This window comes from Myotis lucifugus, unplaced genomic scaffold (assembly GCF_000147115.1).
Source record: "Myotis lucifugus unplaced genomic scaffold, Myoluc2.0 scaffold_15, whole genome shotgun sequence".
Taxonomy (NCBI): domain Eukaryota; kingdom Metazoa; phylum Chordata; class Mammalia; order Chiroptera; family Vespertilionidae; genus Myotis; species Myotis lucifugus.
This window is the reverse complement of record NW_005871063.1, coordinates 14,777,224-14,792,093: the sequence shown is the minus strand read 5'-3', so window position 1 is coordinate 14,792,093 and position 14,870 is coordinate 14,777,224.

The following is a 14,870-nucleotide window of genomic DNA, read 5'->3' as shown; positions in this document are numbered from 1 at the left end:
TTTTTCAAGTGATCTGTACATACTTCATGTGCTTAGAAATAAATGTTGTAACCTAATCATTCTGGTGGCGATAAATTTTCAGACATTGCTCTCCATCTTCCCCTGTATCTGAGAATTTGCACAAGGTGCCTTCTACGATAGGTTTACAGCTAAAGTAGACCATCAAACTGAGGTGTCTGCATTTTTAATTTATTAAACACTAGTAGCCCAATGCACAAATTCGTGCACATTAAAAGGGAATTAATTGCCCTAACCGGTTTGGCTCAGTGGATAGAGCATCAGCCTGCAGACTCAAGGGTCCCAGGTTCGATTCTGGTCAAAGGCATGTACCTTGGTTGCAGGCACATCCCCAGTGGGGAGTGTGCAGGAGGCAGCTGATTGATGTTTCTCTCTCATCGATGTTTCTAACTCTCTATCCCTCTCCCTTCCTCTCTGTAAAAAATCAATAAAATATATTTTTAAAAGGGAATTAATTAGCAGAGATATTTTAATATTGCTATTTGCCCTTTCCCTATAATAGAAGTGTGAGAGATGAAAAGAAATTAGTAAAATGTATATGAAAATAATATATAAATTTATTAATAAATAAACAGTAAGAAAAGGATATAACAACAACAGAGGCATGATATAAAAACGACAAAAACATGATATGAAAACAACAAAAACATGATATGAAAACAACAAAAACATGATATAAAAACAACAGTGATGCAAACAATGACTGATAAAGTGATTAAACTTATTCTAATATCTCCCTGTATACCACATTAAGAGTGAAAACACTTTCAGAGTGCTTGACTAATTTCCCTTGTGATGAAGTACTTAGAACTTTAACTGTAACATCACATGCTCTTCAAACTCGAGAGAAAGCAACATATAACTGACCATGTGCAAAAACGGGTTCAGGTAGGAATATGCCTACTTTGTCTAGAGTTTGTCCATGTGATTTATCAATAGTCATCACAAATGCTGGCATCACGGGAAACCGTCGTTGAATCAATTTAAATGGGAGGCCAGTGTCAGATGGGGACAAATTAATTCTTGGAATCAGAACAGCCTCTCCCTCTGCAGATCCTGTTAATACTCCAGCTTCGATAATGTTAGGTTGTAATCTTTTGATAATAAATCTGGTACCATTACAAAGACCCCATTTACTATTGAGATTTCTCAATAGCATGATGATTGCACCCACTTTCAATTTTAATTTATGACACGGCATTCCCGAAGGAGTAATACTATTAAGAAATTCTATGGGAAAATTTTCTTTTTCAGCATCATCTGTGGAATCAATGGAATCATCAAACATATTCTCTCCTCCCTGCTGTCAGGGGCCAGGGTGCAGGTGAATAGGATTGCTAGCTGGCAGGCACCTGACAGCAAACTGGCCACCTGTCGATTCCGTGAGGAAAGGGGCTCCCTCCTCCCTCCTGTCAGGGTCCAGGGTGCAGGAGAATGGGGTTCCTGGCTGGCAGGCCTCTGACAGTAAGCTATCCAACAGCAGATTCTGTGAGGAATGGGGCTGCCTCCTCCCTACTGTCAGGGTCTGGTTTGAAGGTCGGCCATGCCCCCGGTTGGGCCAGACCCAGAGTTCTACCACTCCGTGGCCTCCACCTCAGCAACCCAGGACTGACTGCTGCTGGGCGCTCCTGGTGCTCTGAGGGTGTGTTCTTCCCTCAGGCCACATGGGAAACAGCTGGGGAGGGCGCAGCCCTTGGCAAAACGACCCAGGATTCAGTGGGTCCATGCTCCAAGGGCAGGTTCCTGCCTCAAACCCCGCCCTCACAGGAAACAGCTCCAGGAAACAGCTGGGGGGGGGGGGGGAGGGCGCAGCCGTTGCCAAGACAACCCCTGCAGGACTGACTTCCTTCAGCTTGGTCACAGTGCGGTGGTTCAGGTTGTGATGAACACCACCCATTGTTTTTATATAAGTAGATTTGAACAATTTTTAATATGTGCAAATTAAAAGTATTTCAAGAAAATAGAGTTTTGAATACAAAGATATTCCACTTTTTTATCTGAAAATAATACTTATTCTTACAAGTTGTTTTTAATCAATTTGTGTTTTTATTGTTAGCAGGAACAAGTGTTGAAAGGAAAACAGAGTGGGAATGGCATTAAAAATTTAAAACAATCTATTTTGGTATCAAATGACATTGTTGAGGTTATATGATCTCTTCACTTTTGAAACTTCTAAAATCAATGTCTTTTCTACACTGACATACAAAAATCTCATTATATAGGGTTGGGGGGCAAATGTAGGTTTACAGTTGTAAGTATGTGAAGCAGAGTTTATTCTTGTATATTTATTTATTAACTATTGTAATATTTTCCATACTACCAACTGTAAATCTCCTTTTGCCTACCCTGTAGAAATTTAATAAAAAATAGAAACACTAAGAATTATTGAAGTGAGCAAGTCATATGATTTTAGAGTCTTCTAAACAGGTAAAGCAGGGTGTTTTAAAAATGTTGCATGATTAATAACCTCATAAAATAGATATTTTTCCTTAAGGAAAAATCCTTTGAAATCAAAAGCTTTGTCTTCTCTCAGTTCAGTAAAAATAATTTTTACTTCATTACTAGTAGTTAAAGATAAAAAAAAAAATATTGTCCAGCTGGTATTGCTCAGTGTTTGAGTATTGACCTATAAACCAGGAGGTCATGGTTTGATTCCCAGTCAAGACACATGCCTGGGTTTCAGGCTCAATCCCCACTGTGGGGCATGCAGGAGGCAGCCGATCAATGATTCTCTCTCATCATTGATGCTTCTCTCTCTCTCTTCCTCTCCCTTTCTCTCTGAAATCAATAAAAATATATTTTTTAAAAAGATAAAAAAATTATGATTCTTACTACTGTGCCTCTGTCAAAGGTAGCTTACCATGATCAACTATCAGGTCATGACTTTTGGTGGTTAAGACTATGAAGTAAATTAAGCTTTAAGAGGTCTTGTTTGACATAAACTGATGAACAAAAATAGATCCAGAGACAGAGAAGCATCGAACAGACCGTCAAACTTCAGAGGGAAGGCAGGGGAGGGGGGATAAGAGATCAACCAAAGGACTTGTATGCATGCATATAAGCATAACCAATGGACACAGACACTAGGGGGGTGAGGGCATGTGCTGGGGGGTGGGGATGGCCTGGGAGAGGTCAATGGGGGAACAAGGAGACATATATAATACTATATGTAATACTTTAAACAATACAGAATTTAAAAAAAAGAGGTCTTGTTTGACTGGGTTGGTCCACTTAATGGTATTTTCAAATAATATGTATATTAGCTTCTGTTTTAAAATCTAAACCTTTCTGTTTGCCTGTGTTTCTTTTTTTTTTTTTTAATCCTCACCTGAGGATATGTTCTTTGATTTTTAGAGAGGGGAAGGGAGAGGAAGCGAGAGCGAGAGAGAAACATTGATGTGAGAGCGAAACATCGATCTGTTGCCTCCCACACATGCTCCTTTCAGTGTATGGGGCGACACTTCAACCAACTGAGCCACACGGGCCAGGGCTGCCTGGGTTTCTATTTTGAGGAAACTGGTTCGTCTGCAGAGGTCAAGCACTTATCTCTGTCCTCAAAGATGATTAACTCAATCAAGTTCAATTGACCTACTTGGTTAGAGCAGAGTGATGATTAAAGATGAGAGGAGGGGCCCTGGCTGGTTTGGCTCAGTGGATAGAGCATCGGCTTAGGAACTGAAGGGTCCTGGGTTTGATTCTGGCCAATGGCACATGCCTGGGTTGCGGGCTTGATCCCCAGTGGGGGGCATGCAGGAGGCAGCCGAACAATGATTCTCTCTCATCATTGATGTTTCTATCTCTCTCTCCCTCTCCCTTCCTCTCTAAAATCAATAAAAATATATTTAAAAAAAATAAAGATGAGGGGAGGTCCTGTGCAAGAACCAATAAACCTCATGAAGAGAAAAGCTTTATGAACAGCTGTAGCCCGTATGCCCTAACACTAGCACCCTAATCCATGCTATTGGCTACTGAGAAACTAGGGAAGTAAAAGTGAAGGCTTTGTAGATCCCACCAGAAAAAGTGGAAACCGGTCAAGAGAATCCCCAAATGTTTTGGGGTCACTATGGTCATTTCTATATGCACAGAACAGGACACATCTTTAATTGTTCTAGATCTGCTTCTGCTAAAGCTGGGCCTTCAGGATGGACTACTTCTAGAAAGAACCGTAGCCCCCAAAGAATGCAAATGAGTTTCTTTCCTTTGCACACAAGGCAACATTTTGGGTGCACAGCTTCATCAAGGAATGAGACAAAAGGCAGCAGAAGCAGCTGCAGTAGCAACAACAGCGAAGATGTATAAGGCAAAGAAGGTGTAAGCAGCAGGCCAAAGGTGAGTTCAGATTAGGAGTCAACAAACTATGGCCAACTACCTGTTTTTGTAAATAAAGTTGTTTCTAAGAATTGTGGTAAAATATACACAACATATAATTTACCATTTTAATCATTTTTAAGTGTACAATTCAGTGTCATTAAATTTATTCACACTATTGTACAACTATTGCCACTATCCATTTCCAGAACTTTTTCATCATCCCAAATAGAAACTCTATATCCATTAAACACCAACTCCCTCACTGAAACCCCTGGAAACCACTTTTCTATTTTTCGTCTATGAATTTGCCTATTCTAGATACCCCATATAAGTGAAATCATACAATATTTGTCGTTTTGTGTCTGGCTTATTTAAATGATGTCTGCAAGTGTTCTGCATGTTGGAGCATGTATAAAGTGGTATTGGAACCAGCCAAGCCCATTCGTTTGCATATTGTCTATGGCCACAATAACATGACAGAGGCAGAGTGGTTAGAGCAGAGTATGGTTAAAGATGAGTTGAGTAGTTGCCACAAAGATGTTATGGCCTACAATGTTTACTATCTGACCCTTCACAGAAAAGTGTAAATGCTGATTTAGATTCAACAACCATAAACACCTCATTTTTGCATACTGTTACTTGCCTATAGCAATTTTGGCTTATTTCACTGTCTGATAAATAGGATTAATGAACTGTTTTATCACACTGTTATTACCAAACAGGCCCAAATGTCATGATTTAAAAGTTCTTTCCTCAGGCCTGGTTACAGTGAACAGGGCTCATTTTCACATTCTGCTGATATACATTTTATGTGATGAGGACTGGGAGAGACAGTTGATGAGCGAATCTTGGTGCAGGAAGCTCTAAAGCACACGGACAGTTGCAGAATCTCCTGTTTCCTTGCCTGTGTCTTCTTTGGTTGTGAATTGGTATGAAAGATCACAATGTTTATGCACCATGTAATGATAAAAAGCATATGTTTTTACTTGAAAGTCTAAAACATCATCTTCTACCTGAACTATCAGCTATAGTTCATTATTTTACTGTGTTATATTAAACAAATTTAGGACTCTTTCAATTAGTGCCTCTAAATTATATGATGACAAGTACAGATTAACCTTACAAGAACATTTTCTTCTCTCTTCTCAAAGCAACCAGGAAGGAAATTTATATTGCAGTTGTAAAAAAACAGATGAAATGTTAGATAATGTTATTTCCCATGAGGTCAGGGTGGTCAGCCCCAGGTTAACAAAATGGAGTGTGGGCAAACATTTCAGAGAAGACAACTCCAAGTTCTTTCATATATGATAAAAATGCAATGATCTGACAGACACTTCATGGAAATCATCAAAGTAATAATAACAAATCAATAATAGCAAACATTTATATGGCATTGACTGTGCCAGGTACTATTTCAAGGACTTTGCATATATTAACTCATTTGATTGTTAGGCAAACTTATGAAACAGAAACTATTATTATTATTACCCCATTTTACAGATTAGGTGTTGGAGGTACAGAAATAAATATTTTTATTTTCACTGCTCAGTTTGAGATGGAGGAAGGATGGAGACAACTGCTGTATTTATTGTGTTTCACAGTCACTTCCTCCATCCAGAAACCCAAAGGACACAGTTCAAATAGGGAGGGGCATGTAAAGGGGGAAGATACTGACTAAAGTACCTAAGATGCTATAAATAGTTCAGGTCCACCTGCAGAACAAATTAAAATTAAATAACAGGTTCTGAGTATCTGTTGCTTATCATGCTAGGTATTATTGGGAGAATAAAGATTATAGGATGAAGTTCCTACTCTAAAGGAGTCTTCAAACTTATATATAAAAAGAGACACATAAAACAAGAGAGTATATCTTAGGCGTTTCATGGATCGTACAGATTGTGTATAAAGTAAGAAAAGGGGAGAGGAAGAAAAAATGGCAAGAGAGAGAGGAAGATCATTTAGATGTCTATCCTTTCCAGGGGTCCTTTATTGGAACATGCCTACCTGGTTAGCAGCAGTTGGAAGAGGATGCTTCAGCTAATAGGTGCACAGAATGCTGTCCAGCCAGGAAGCCAAAGTGGTGTGTGGGGGCCTGATATGTGATCAGTTTAAACATCAGGGATTCTTCCAGCAAAGGCTCTGGGCAACACCAAAGTCTGTGAGTTTAAAAAAAAAACACATATCTGTGGATTTTTCATTGGGCTGCTTGTGAACTTCTTTGTAGTGACATTAATGAGGCAAAAATTGTTCTCTCCAAATTACATGCAGTTAGGAGAGTACTTCTTCATGTGGGCAACCAGATAATGGGCTAACTCGATACACAGTCTATATAGAGACAAACCGTCTTGGTGGAGGGAGGTATGCATACAATAAGAATTTTCAAGATCAGGAGACCAAAATGCATTGTGATATGAGTGAGGGTTAACGGAGACAGCATGTGGCCAAACATGTGTTCATCTGCCAACAAAGGTCAAATCAGCTAGAACAAAGAACATGGTCTAAAAGGCGATTAGTCCAGGAAAACAAAAAGGCTTTAAATGCAGGGCCTCTACTTTTTAGAAGAAAACCACTTTAGCTTGGATGATAGAATGGGTCCAGAGCCCCATGAGAAATTCCCAAGGACCCCCAAGTTTCAAGGATGGTATAGTCACCAGTGGACCGGAGGAGGACATAAAGGAGTGCACTGTAAAAGAACGAGAGGTGTGTAAAGCTGCAAGGAAAGAGCAAGAAAATGAGACTGAACCTTTGTTAAGTTGAGCACAGATATTTTATGCCCAAGTGGCTGGACACTAGCAATGAGAGGATCTGTGCTGTCTTGAGAACCAACAGATCGATGCTAACACAAAAGAAATAAAGAACAGCCTAAAAAGAAAAAGTTGGTATTTCCATGGGGGTGGTATAATGATAGGAAGTCTTCTCAATGGGGACACTGGCCTCTTTATTAATTTAATTTGCGTATACTAGTAAGTCAATTACCCTAACATGGTCTTTCACTTTGCTTTTATTAGGTTGCTTCTGAAACTCTGAACCCCATATCAAACTGGGACCCATGTCTAGAAAGTTCCTACATATGCCACCTAGCTTTGTGCATTATAGCTAAGATATATCCTAGATCTTTCAGGTGTGCTGCAAGAATTTTTATTTATTATTTTATTCTTTTAACTTTTACCTTTTTTAAAAAATATTTTTTTAAATTGATTTCAGAGAGGAAGGGAGAGGAAGAGAGAGAGAGGAACATCAGTGATGAGAGAGAATCATTGATAGGCTGCCTACTGCATGCCCCCTACTGGGGATCAAGCCTGCAACCCAGACATGTGCCTTTGACTGGAATTGAACCCAGGACCTTTCAGTCCTCAGGCCGAGGCTCTATCCAATGAGTCAAACCGGCTAGGCTCTTTGGCCCCTTGAGTGTGCCTCTTCCACAAAATACCGACTTCTGCGCATGGGCCACGAAGTTTCATTCGCACTGTACATGTGCGCCCGCACGTGGTATTTTGTGGAAGAGCCACACTCAAGGGGCCAAAGAGCTGCATGTGGCTCGTGAGCCGCAGTTTGCCGACCACTGGGCTAGGGTGCTGCAAGAATTTTTAAAACATGCAATACCTGACTGTTTAGTCAGGGGCACTGGCCTCTTTTCCCTGAGACTGTCAAAGAGAGAGAGAGAGAGAGAAGAGCCAAAATAAGAATAGCAGTCTGTTGTGAATGCTCTGTCTTGACTATAAATATCCTCTCTCTATATAAAGAGGCAATATGCAAATTAGGCCTGGATGCCATAACAGGTCATGACTGGACAGGAAGAGGTTGCACCCTCAGGTGAGGCCCAGAGCGGAGATGGAGACAGAGACAGGGGGGCCTGCCTGAGCCAGCGTGGCGGCTCAGGTAGCCCTGGAGTGGACACAGGCAGGGGAACAGGGGATGCTGTGAGTCAGGCGTGGGTCCTGGCCCCCCACAGCACCAGTCTGGCCTGACTCCCACGGCGGCCGGCACTGCATGAGTCAGGTGTGGGTCCCGGCCCCCTGGCCTCTAGTATATAATAAAAGCCTAATATGCTAAGTGTCTGACCTTCGACCAGTCGCTATGACGTGCACTGACCACCTGGGGGCAGACACTCCAACCGGTAGGTTAGCTTGATGCTGGAATCCAGACGATCAGGACTGGGCAAGATGGGCTAGAAATGCCCTGGAGCCTTCCTGCAGTCCCTCCCCACCCCTGATCAAGCACCAGTGGGGTTCCTTGGCCTGGCCTGTGCCCTCTCTCAATCCAGGACCCCTCGGGGGATGTCGGAGAGCCAGTTTCGGCCCAATCCCCGCAGGCCAGGCCAGGCCGAGGAACCCCACTGGTGCACGAATTTGTGCACTGGGCCTCTAGTATGTCATAAAATAGAGTTGCATCTTATTGGTCATATTGCACAATAAGGTTGCATCTGATTGGTTAATTCTTTGTACCAGAAATCCTTATATATAATTATAGGCATCTGATTGTTTAAAAAATCACTTTGGAGCAAAAAGATTAGGTAATTGCTATCATTATTATTATTATTGTAAATCAATCAACATTATATCTATTTTTTGGGTCAAATCGGCACAAAGTGTATTTTTTTTAGTGTGCCACAGAATTTTAGTAATTAGTTTATGTGTGCCATGAGATGAAAAGGTTGAAAATCATGGCCCTGGATTGTTTCTCTGGTGCTAGGGCCAGTGTGCTGGGAATTACTGTAACATGATAGAGAGAACATAGGTTTTAGTATCACAGAGTTGTATTTGAAGCCAGTGCCACCAAGTACTAGTTGCAATGCTCTGGATACATTTCTGGTCTTCACTGAGTAACAATTTCCTCTTCTGTAGAACAAAAATAGTGAAGTAGTAATCCTATATAAAAAAGAGGTAATATGCAAATTGATCGTCATGCCCTCACACAAGATAGCCACCCCCATGTGGTCCAAGATGGCCACCTCCATGTGGTCACAAAATGGCCACCACAAGATGGTCAGCAGGGGAGGGCAGTTGTGGGCAATCAGTCCAGCAGGAGAGGGCAGTTAGGGGCAACCAGGCCGGCAGGGGAGGGCAGTTAGGGGTGACCGGGCAAGCAGGAGAGGGCAGTTAGGTGTGACCAGGCCAGCAGGAGAGGGCAATTGGGGGGGACCAGGCCTGCAGGGGAGGGCAGTTGGGGGCAACTAGGCCAGCAGGGGAGGGCAGTTAGGGGTGACTGGGCCAGCAGGGGAGGGCAGTTAGGTGCAACCAGGCCAGCAGGAGAGGGCAGTTGGGGGGGACCAGGCCTGCAGGGGAGGGCAGTTAGGGGTGACCAGGCCAACAGGGGAGGGCAGTTAGGGGTGACCGGGCCAGCAGGGGAGGGCATTTGGGGGCAATTGGGCCGGCAGGGGAGCAGTTAGGAGTCGATCAGGCTGGCAGGGGAGTGGTTAGAGGGTGATCAGGCTGGCAGGCAGGTGAGCAGTTAGGAGCCAGCGGTCCCGGATTGTGAGAGGAATGTCTGACTGCCGGTTTAGGCCCGATACCACAGGAATTGGGCCTAAACCGGCAGTCAGACATCCCCTGAGGGGTCCCAGATTGGAGAGGGTGCAGGCTGGGCTGAGGGACACCCCCCCAGGGCACGAATTTCATGCACTGGGCCTCTAGTACTTATATAATAGTTGGTGATTATTAGTGATAATTTATAAAAAGTGTTTAGGGTAGCGCCTGATACCTATATAATACTCAATAAGCAATAGTGTCTTTAGAAATCTAATCAGTACTACAAAACTCATACTGTCTTGTGGAAATCTGTCATTCTTCACATTTCTTTCTTAATTGAGTACAAGGTGATATTTCCAAGACAACTTATAATGAGTACACTTTACTGTTTTCATGGTATTCTTTTTAATTTTAAAAAATATTTTCAATGATTTCAGAGAGGAAGGGTGAGAGAGATAGGAATATCAATGATGAGACAGAATCATTGATCGGTTGCTTCCAGCACACCCCACACTGGGGATTGAGGCCATAACCCGGGCATGTGCCCTGACTAGGAATCGAACCATCACCTCCTCATTCATAGGCTAAAGCTCAAGCACTGAGCCACACTGGTTGGGCAGTTTTCATAGTAATTTTTTTTTTTTTTACTTCCCCTGGTATCACTGAAGTTGGCTGGATTTTCTAATTTTATTTATTCATTTATTTATATTATACTAGAGGCCTGGTGCACAAAATTTGTGCACTTGAGGGGGGGGTCCCTCAGCCCGGCCTGTGCCCTCTTGCAGTCTGGGACCCCTCGGGGGATGTCCACCTGCTGGCTTAGGCCCGCTCCCCGGGGGAGCGGGCCTAAGCTGGCAGTCAGACATCCCTCTGACAGCCCGGGAGCCCTCGGGGGATGTCCACTTGCCAGCGGGGAGCAGGCCTAAGCTGCAGTCGGACACCCTTAGTGCTGCTGAGGAGGCAGGAGAGGCTCCCACAACCACCGGTGTACTGGCAGCCATCAGCCTGGCTTGTGACTGAGCAGAGCTCCCCCTGTGGGAGTGCACTGACCACCAGGGGGCATCTCCTGCATTGAGCGTCTGCCCCCTGGTGGTCAGTGTGTGTCATAGTGACCAGTCATTCCCAGTCGTTCTGCTGTTAGGGTCAATTTGTATATTACCCTTTTATTACATAGGATAGAGGCCTGGTGCACGAGTTGGGGCCGGCTGGTTTGTCCTGAAGGGTGTCCCGGATCAGGGTGGGAGTCCTGCTGGGGTGCCTGGCCAGCCTGGGTGAGGGGCTGAGGGCTGTTTGCAGGCTGGTCAAGTCCCCCAGTGGGGACCCTCACCCTATGGGAGTGTGGCCAGCCTGGGTGAGGGGCTGAGGGCTGTTTTCAGGCTGGCCACAGCCCCTTCAGGGTTGGGGGGGGGTCCCACTGGGGTGCCTGACCAGCCTGGGTGAGGGGCTGAGGGCTGGCCAAGCCCCCCAGTGGGGACCCTCACCCCATGGGGGTGTGGCCAGCCTGGGTGAGGGGCTGATGGCTGTTTGCAGGCTGGCCACAGCCCCTTCAGGGTGGGGGTCCCCCCTGGGGTGCCTGGCCAGCCTGGGTGAGGGGCTGAGGGCCGTTTACAGGCTGGCCATGCCTGCGGGCTAGAAGCAGGTAACTGGGAGTTATTTAACTTCTATAATTGAAACTTTGTTGCCTTGGTCCAGCTCAAAGCCTGGGTTGCCCCTGGCAACCCAGGTTCCCAGCCCCTCCTTGAGCGGAGGCCACACAGGCTGGAAGCAGGTATCTGGGATTTATTTATCTTCTATAATTGAAACTTTGTAGCCTTAAGCGGAGCTCAGGGCCAGCAGGGCAGGCGGGAAGCTTAGCTTCCTCCATCGCCAGAGGCAACCTAAGCCTCCTGCTCACTCCAGCTCTGTGGCCACCGCCATCTTTGTGATGGACTGAGGGAGTGGCGGTTAATTTGAATATTACTTTTATTAGATAGGATGTTTTTATTAATTTTAGAGAGAGAGGGGCAGGGAGAGGGAGAGAGAAACATCGATGTGAGAATCATTGATCAGTTGCCTCCTGTACGCATCCTGACAGGAGATCGAACCCACAACGTGGGCATGTGCCCTGTCCAGGAATCAAACTGGCAACCTTTTGTTGCATGGGACAACACTAAATCAAGTGAGCCCCATGGGCCAGGGCTTCTCATTTTTATTTTGAGCTTCTTTCTACCAAGCAGGTAGGAGCAAATTTTACTCCCTCTACCTGGATAGAACAATAGACAACCAGTATTGTTCCACTAAGGACTATATCAAATTGTCCTTTAGGTTCATCTTTTATGTAAAGTATAATGGCAGTGACAAAAAGTATGTAAGAATGACAATAGAAAAATTTCTCTTCCCTGTTCAAAGAGATCTCCTGACTGTAAGAAATCTTAACCATCACTCTGGCCAGTGTGGCTCCATTGGTTGGAGAGTTGTCCCATACATTGGAAGGTCAAAGGTTTGATTCTGGGTCAGGGAATATATTGGGTTGCAGGTTTGATCCCCGATTGGGGCATGTGTGGGAGGCAACCAATCAATATATCTCTCTTGCATTGATGTCTCTCTCTCGCTTTCTCTCTCTTTTTTAAAAATATGTTTTTATTAATTTCAGAGAGGAAGGGAGAGGGAGAGAGAAAGCTAAAGGAAGACCATGATGAGAGAGAATCATCAATCAGCTGCCTCCTGCATGCCCCACACTGGGGACTGAGCCCACAACCCAGGCAAGTGCCCTGACTGGGCCACACTGGTGTTTCTCTCTCTCTCCTCTCTCTGTCTGTCTGTCTGTCTGTCTCTCTCTCTCTCTCTCCCTCTCTCTCTCTCTCCCTTTACCTCTCTCTCTAAAAAAAAAAAAATCTTAACCATCTTAACTATTAAAATTTGTCAGTCCCACTTGTCAAAGTAATATATGTCAACTGTTTCCATTTAACTGTGTCCCTTCTCTGATCAAGTGTTCCACTTTTAATATAGTGACTTGTGCTACAATTTAATGATTTTAAAAATTGCTTCTCAGCTTCTAGAAAAGGACTGCCACTTTATGCTGGTCATATTTCCCTGTACTCTTCTTCAGTGATAGAATGATGGTTGCTGCTGAAAGAGAGTTGTTATTTTGAGTGCCTCATGCAGATTGCAATAATTCACTTGTGAAGTGTTTAAACAAGGCAGCTGATAAATCACAAAATTCTTCCCTTTCCCCCAGGGATTAGCTCTTGAAACTCATGAGAAAACAGAGGGGATTACTTTCTGATATCTCTTGGAATTATGTGGCATCATAAGGTGCTGCTCCTCATGGGAGAAAAACAAACAAAGCTCTACCTATTTTGTGGGAAAAAGAGCAGAACCATGATCAGACTTCCATCTAGTTAAGAATACACCTTGATTTATCACCGTATATTCATACATATTTTAAAATTTTCATTGCACACATATTCAGTTGCCTGACATTGAAGAAGTTTTTCTAGGAGTCCATTTACTACACTTTGCAGGCCCCAATAACTTCACTTTGCTCCAAGCAGTCCCACAGGAGTGAACCAAATTAATTTGACACTGAGCAACCAAGATATTTCAGCCTTCTGCCAAAGAGCTGCTAAAGAGTTTCCACGTCAGGGCTGAGTCTCTAACGGTGGTTAACGATTCTGCCCTAACTAGATGTGGCCGTGGGTTACTGCTGCTCGGAGAGCGAGAAGGAAAACCATAATGTCATATGATGTGGCTTTATTGCTGAGGAGCATGTTAGCATTGACAAATGGCAAACCATTGTGCAAAATCCCGAGTAAGTTGCATGTAACTAGAGAGCCATCACTTCCTCTGACACGTAGTCCTTTTGCACTGTTGAATGCAGAGCATTACAGATGGTGAAAATTAGGAGGTGACTGATTTCTTTACAAACAGAAAATGTCACTGTACAAACTCCATAAACAAACACACACACACACTATAGGTGAATATGGCCAATATGATCACTTACATTCAAATTATAGCTATCATAACTCTTTATTCTGAATGTTTCCTAATTCATTCAGACATATGAGCACACACAAATAATATGTATTAAATCCCAACTATGTGTAAATTATTGGACAAGGAAGTTTGCAGGGCTTAAAATGGGTATGTGTCCCAAACTCTCTCTTTCCACAGACAATAGTGGAGATACAAGATAATAAGAGCCTGGGTCACCGAATCACCATGTGGAAGACAGTCACCAACATATGTGGAAACCTGCAGTAGTCTATAACTACATAGTCTCAAACTTCTATTAATAAGCTACTGGAAATCTGAGGTTTATTTGTCATAGCACTTAGCATTAACTTGGCCTTAAGATGTTATAGGAAAGATTATTATATGAGTTTCCTAAGAGTGCTGTAACAAAGTGTCAGAAACTGGATGGTTTAAAACAATAGAAATTTATTTGTTCATAGTTGTGGAGTCCAGGTTGAAATAGATGTGTCTGCAGGGCCACTCTGCTTCCAAAGGCTAAAGGGAAGAATCCTTCTTTGCCTCTGCCTAAAATCTAGTGGTTGCCAGCAATCCCTGGTGTTCCCTGACTGGCAAATGCATCATTCCCATCCATGCCTCCATTGCCACATGGCCTTCTTTTCTCCTATTTTTCCTCTGTCTCTGTGTGTGAATCTTTCTCCTTTCTCCTATAAAGATACCAGTCATTCAAATGTTGGGCCTACATTAATCCAGTATGACCTCATCTTAACTAATGACACCTGCAGAAATTCTATCCTCAAGTAAGGTCATATTCTGAGGTTCCAGATGGATCTGATTTTGGGGGGGGGGCATTATTTAATTCAGTACAGTCATCTAGTACAAAATGTGGCTCTGTAGATACCATAGGCATGTTAAGCATTATGATCTACATATTTAGAGAAGTAACCCCTAAGCCAAAACGATAAGAGAGGCTAGTTCTGTGTGTTTGTGCAAGTTGAGCACTATACATTGTAATCTATGTGAATCGTGCTCCTGGGCCTTTTGCAGAACATAATCTATACATCTGAACATGGTAACCCTGCTTAATAAGGGGTAAGAAGTAGATGGAGAATATGTGGC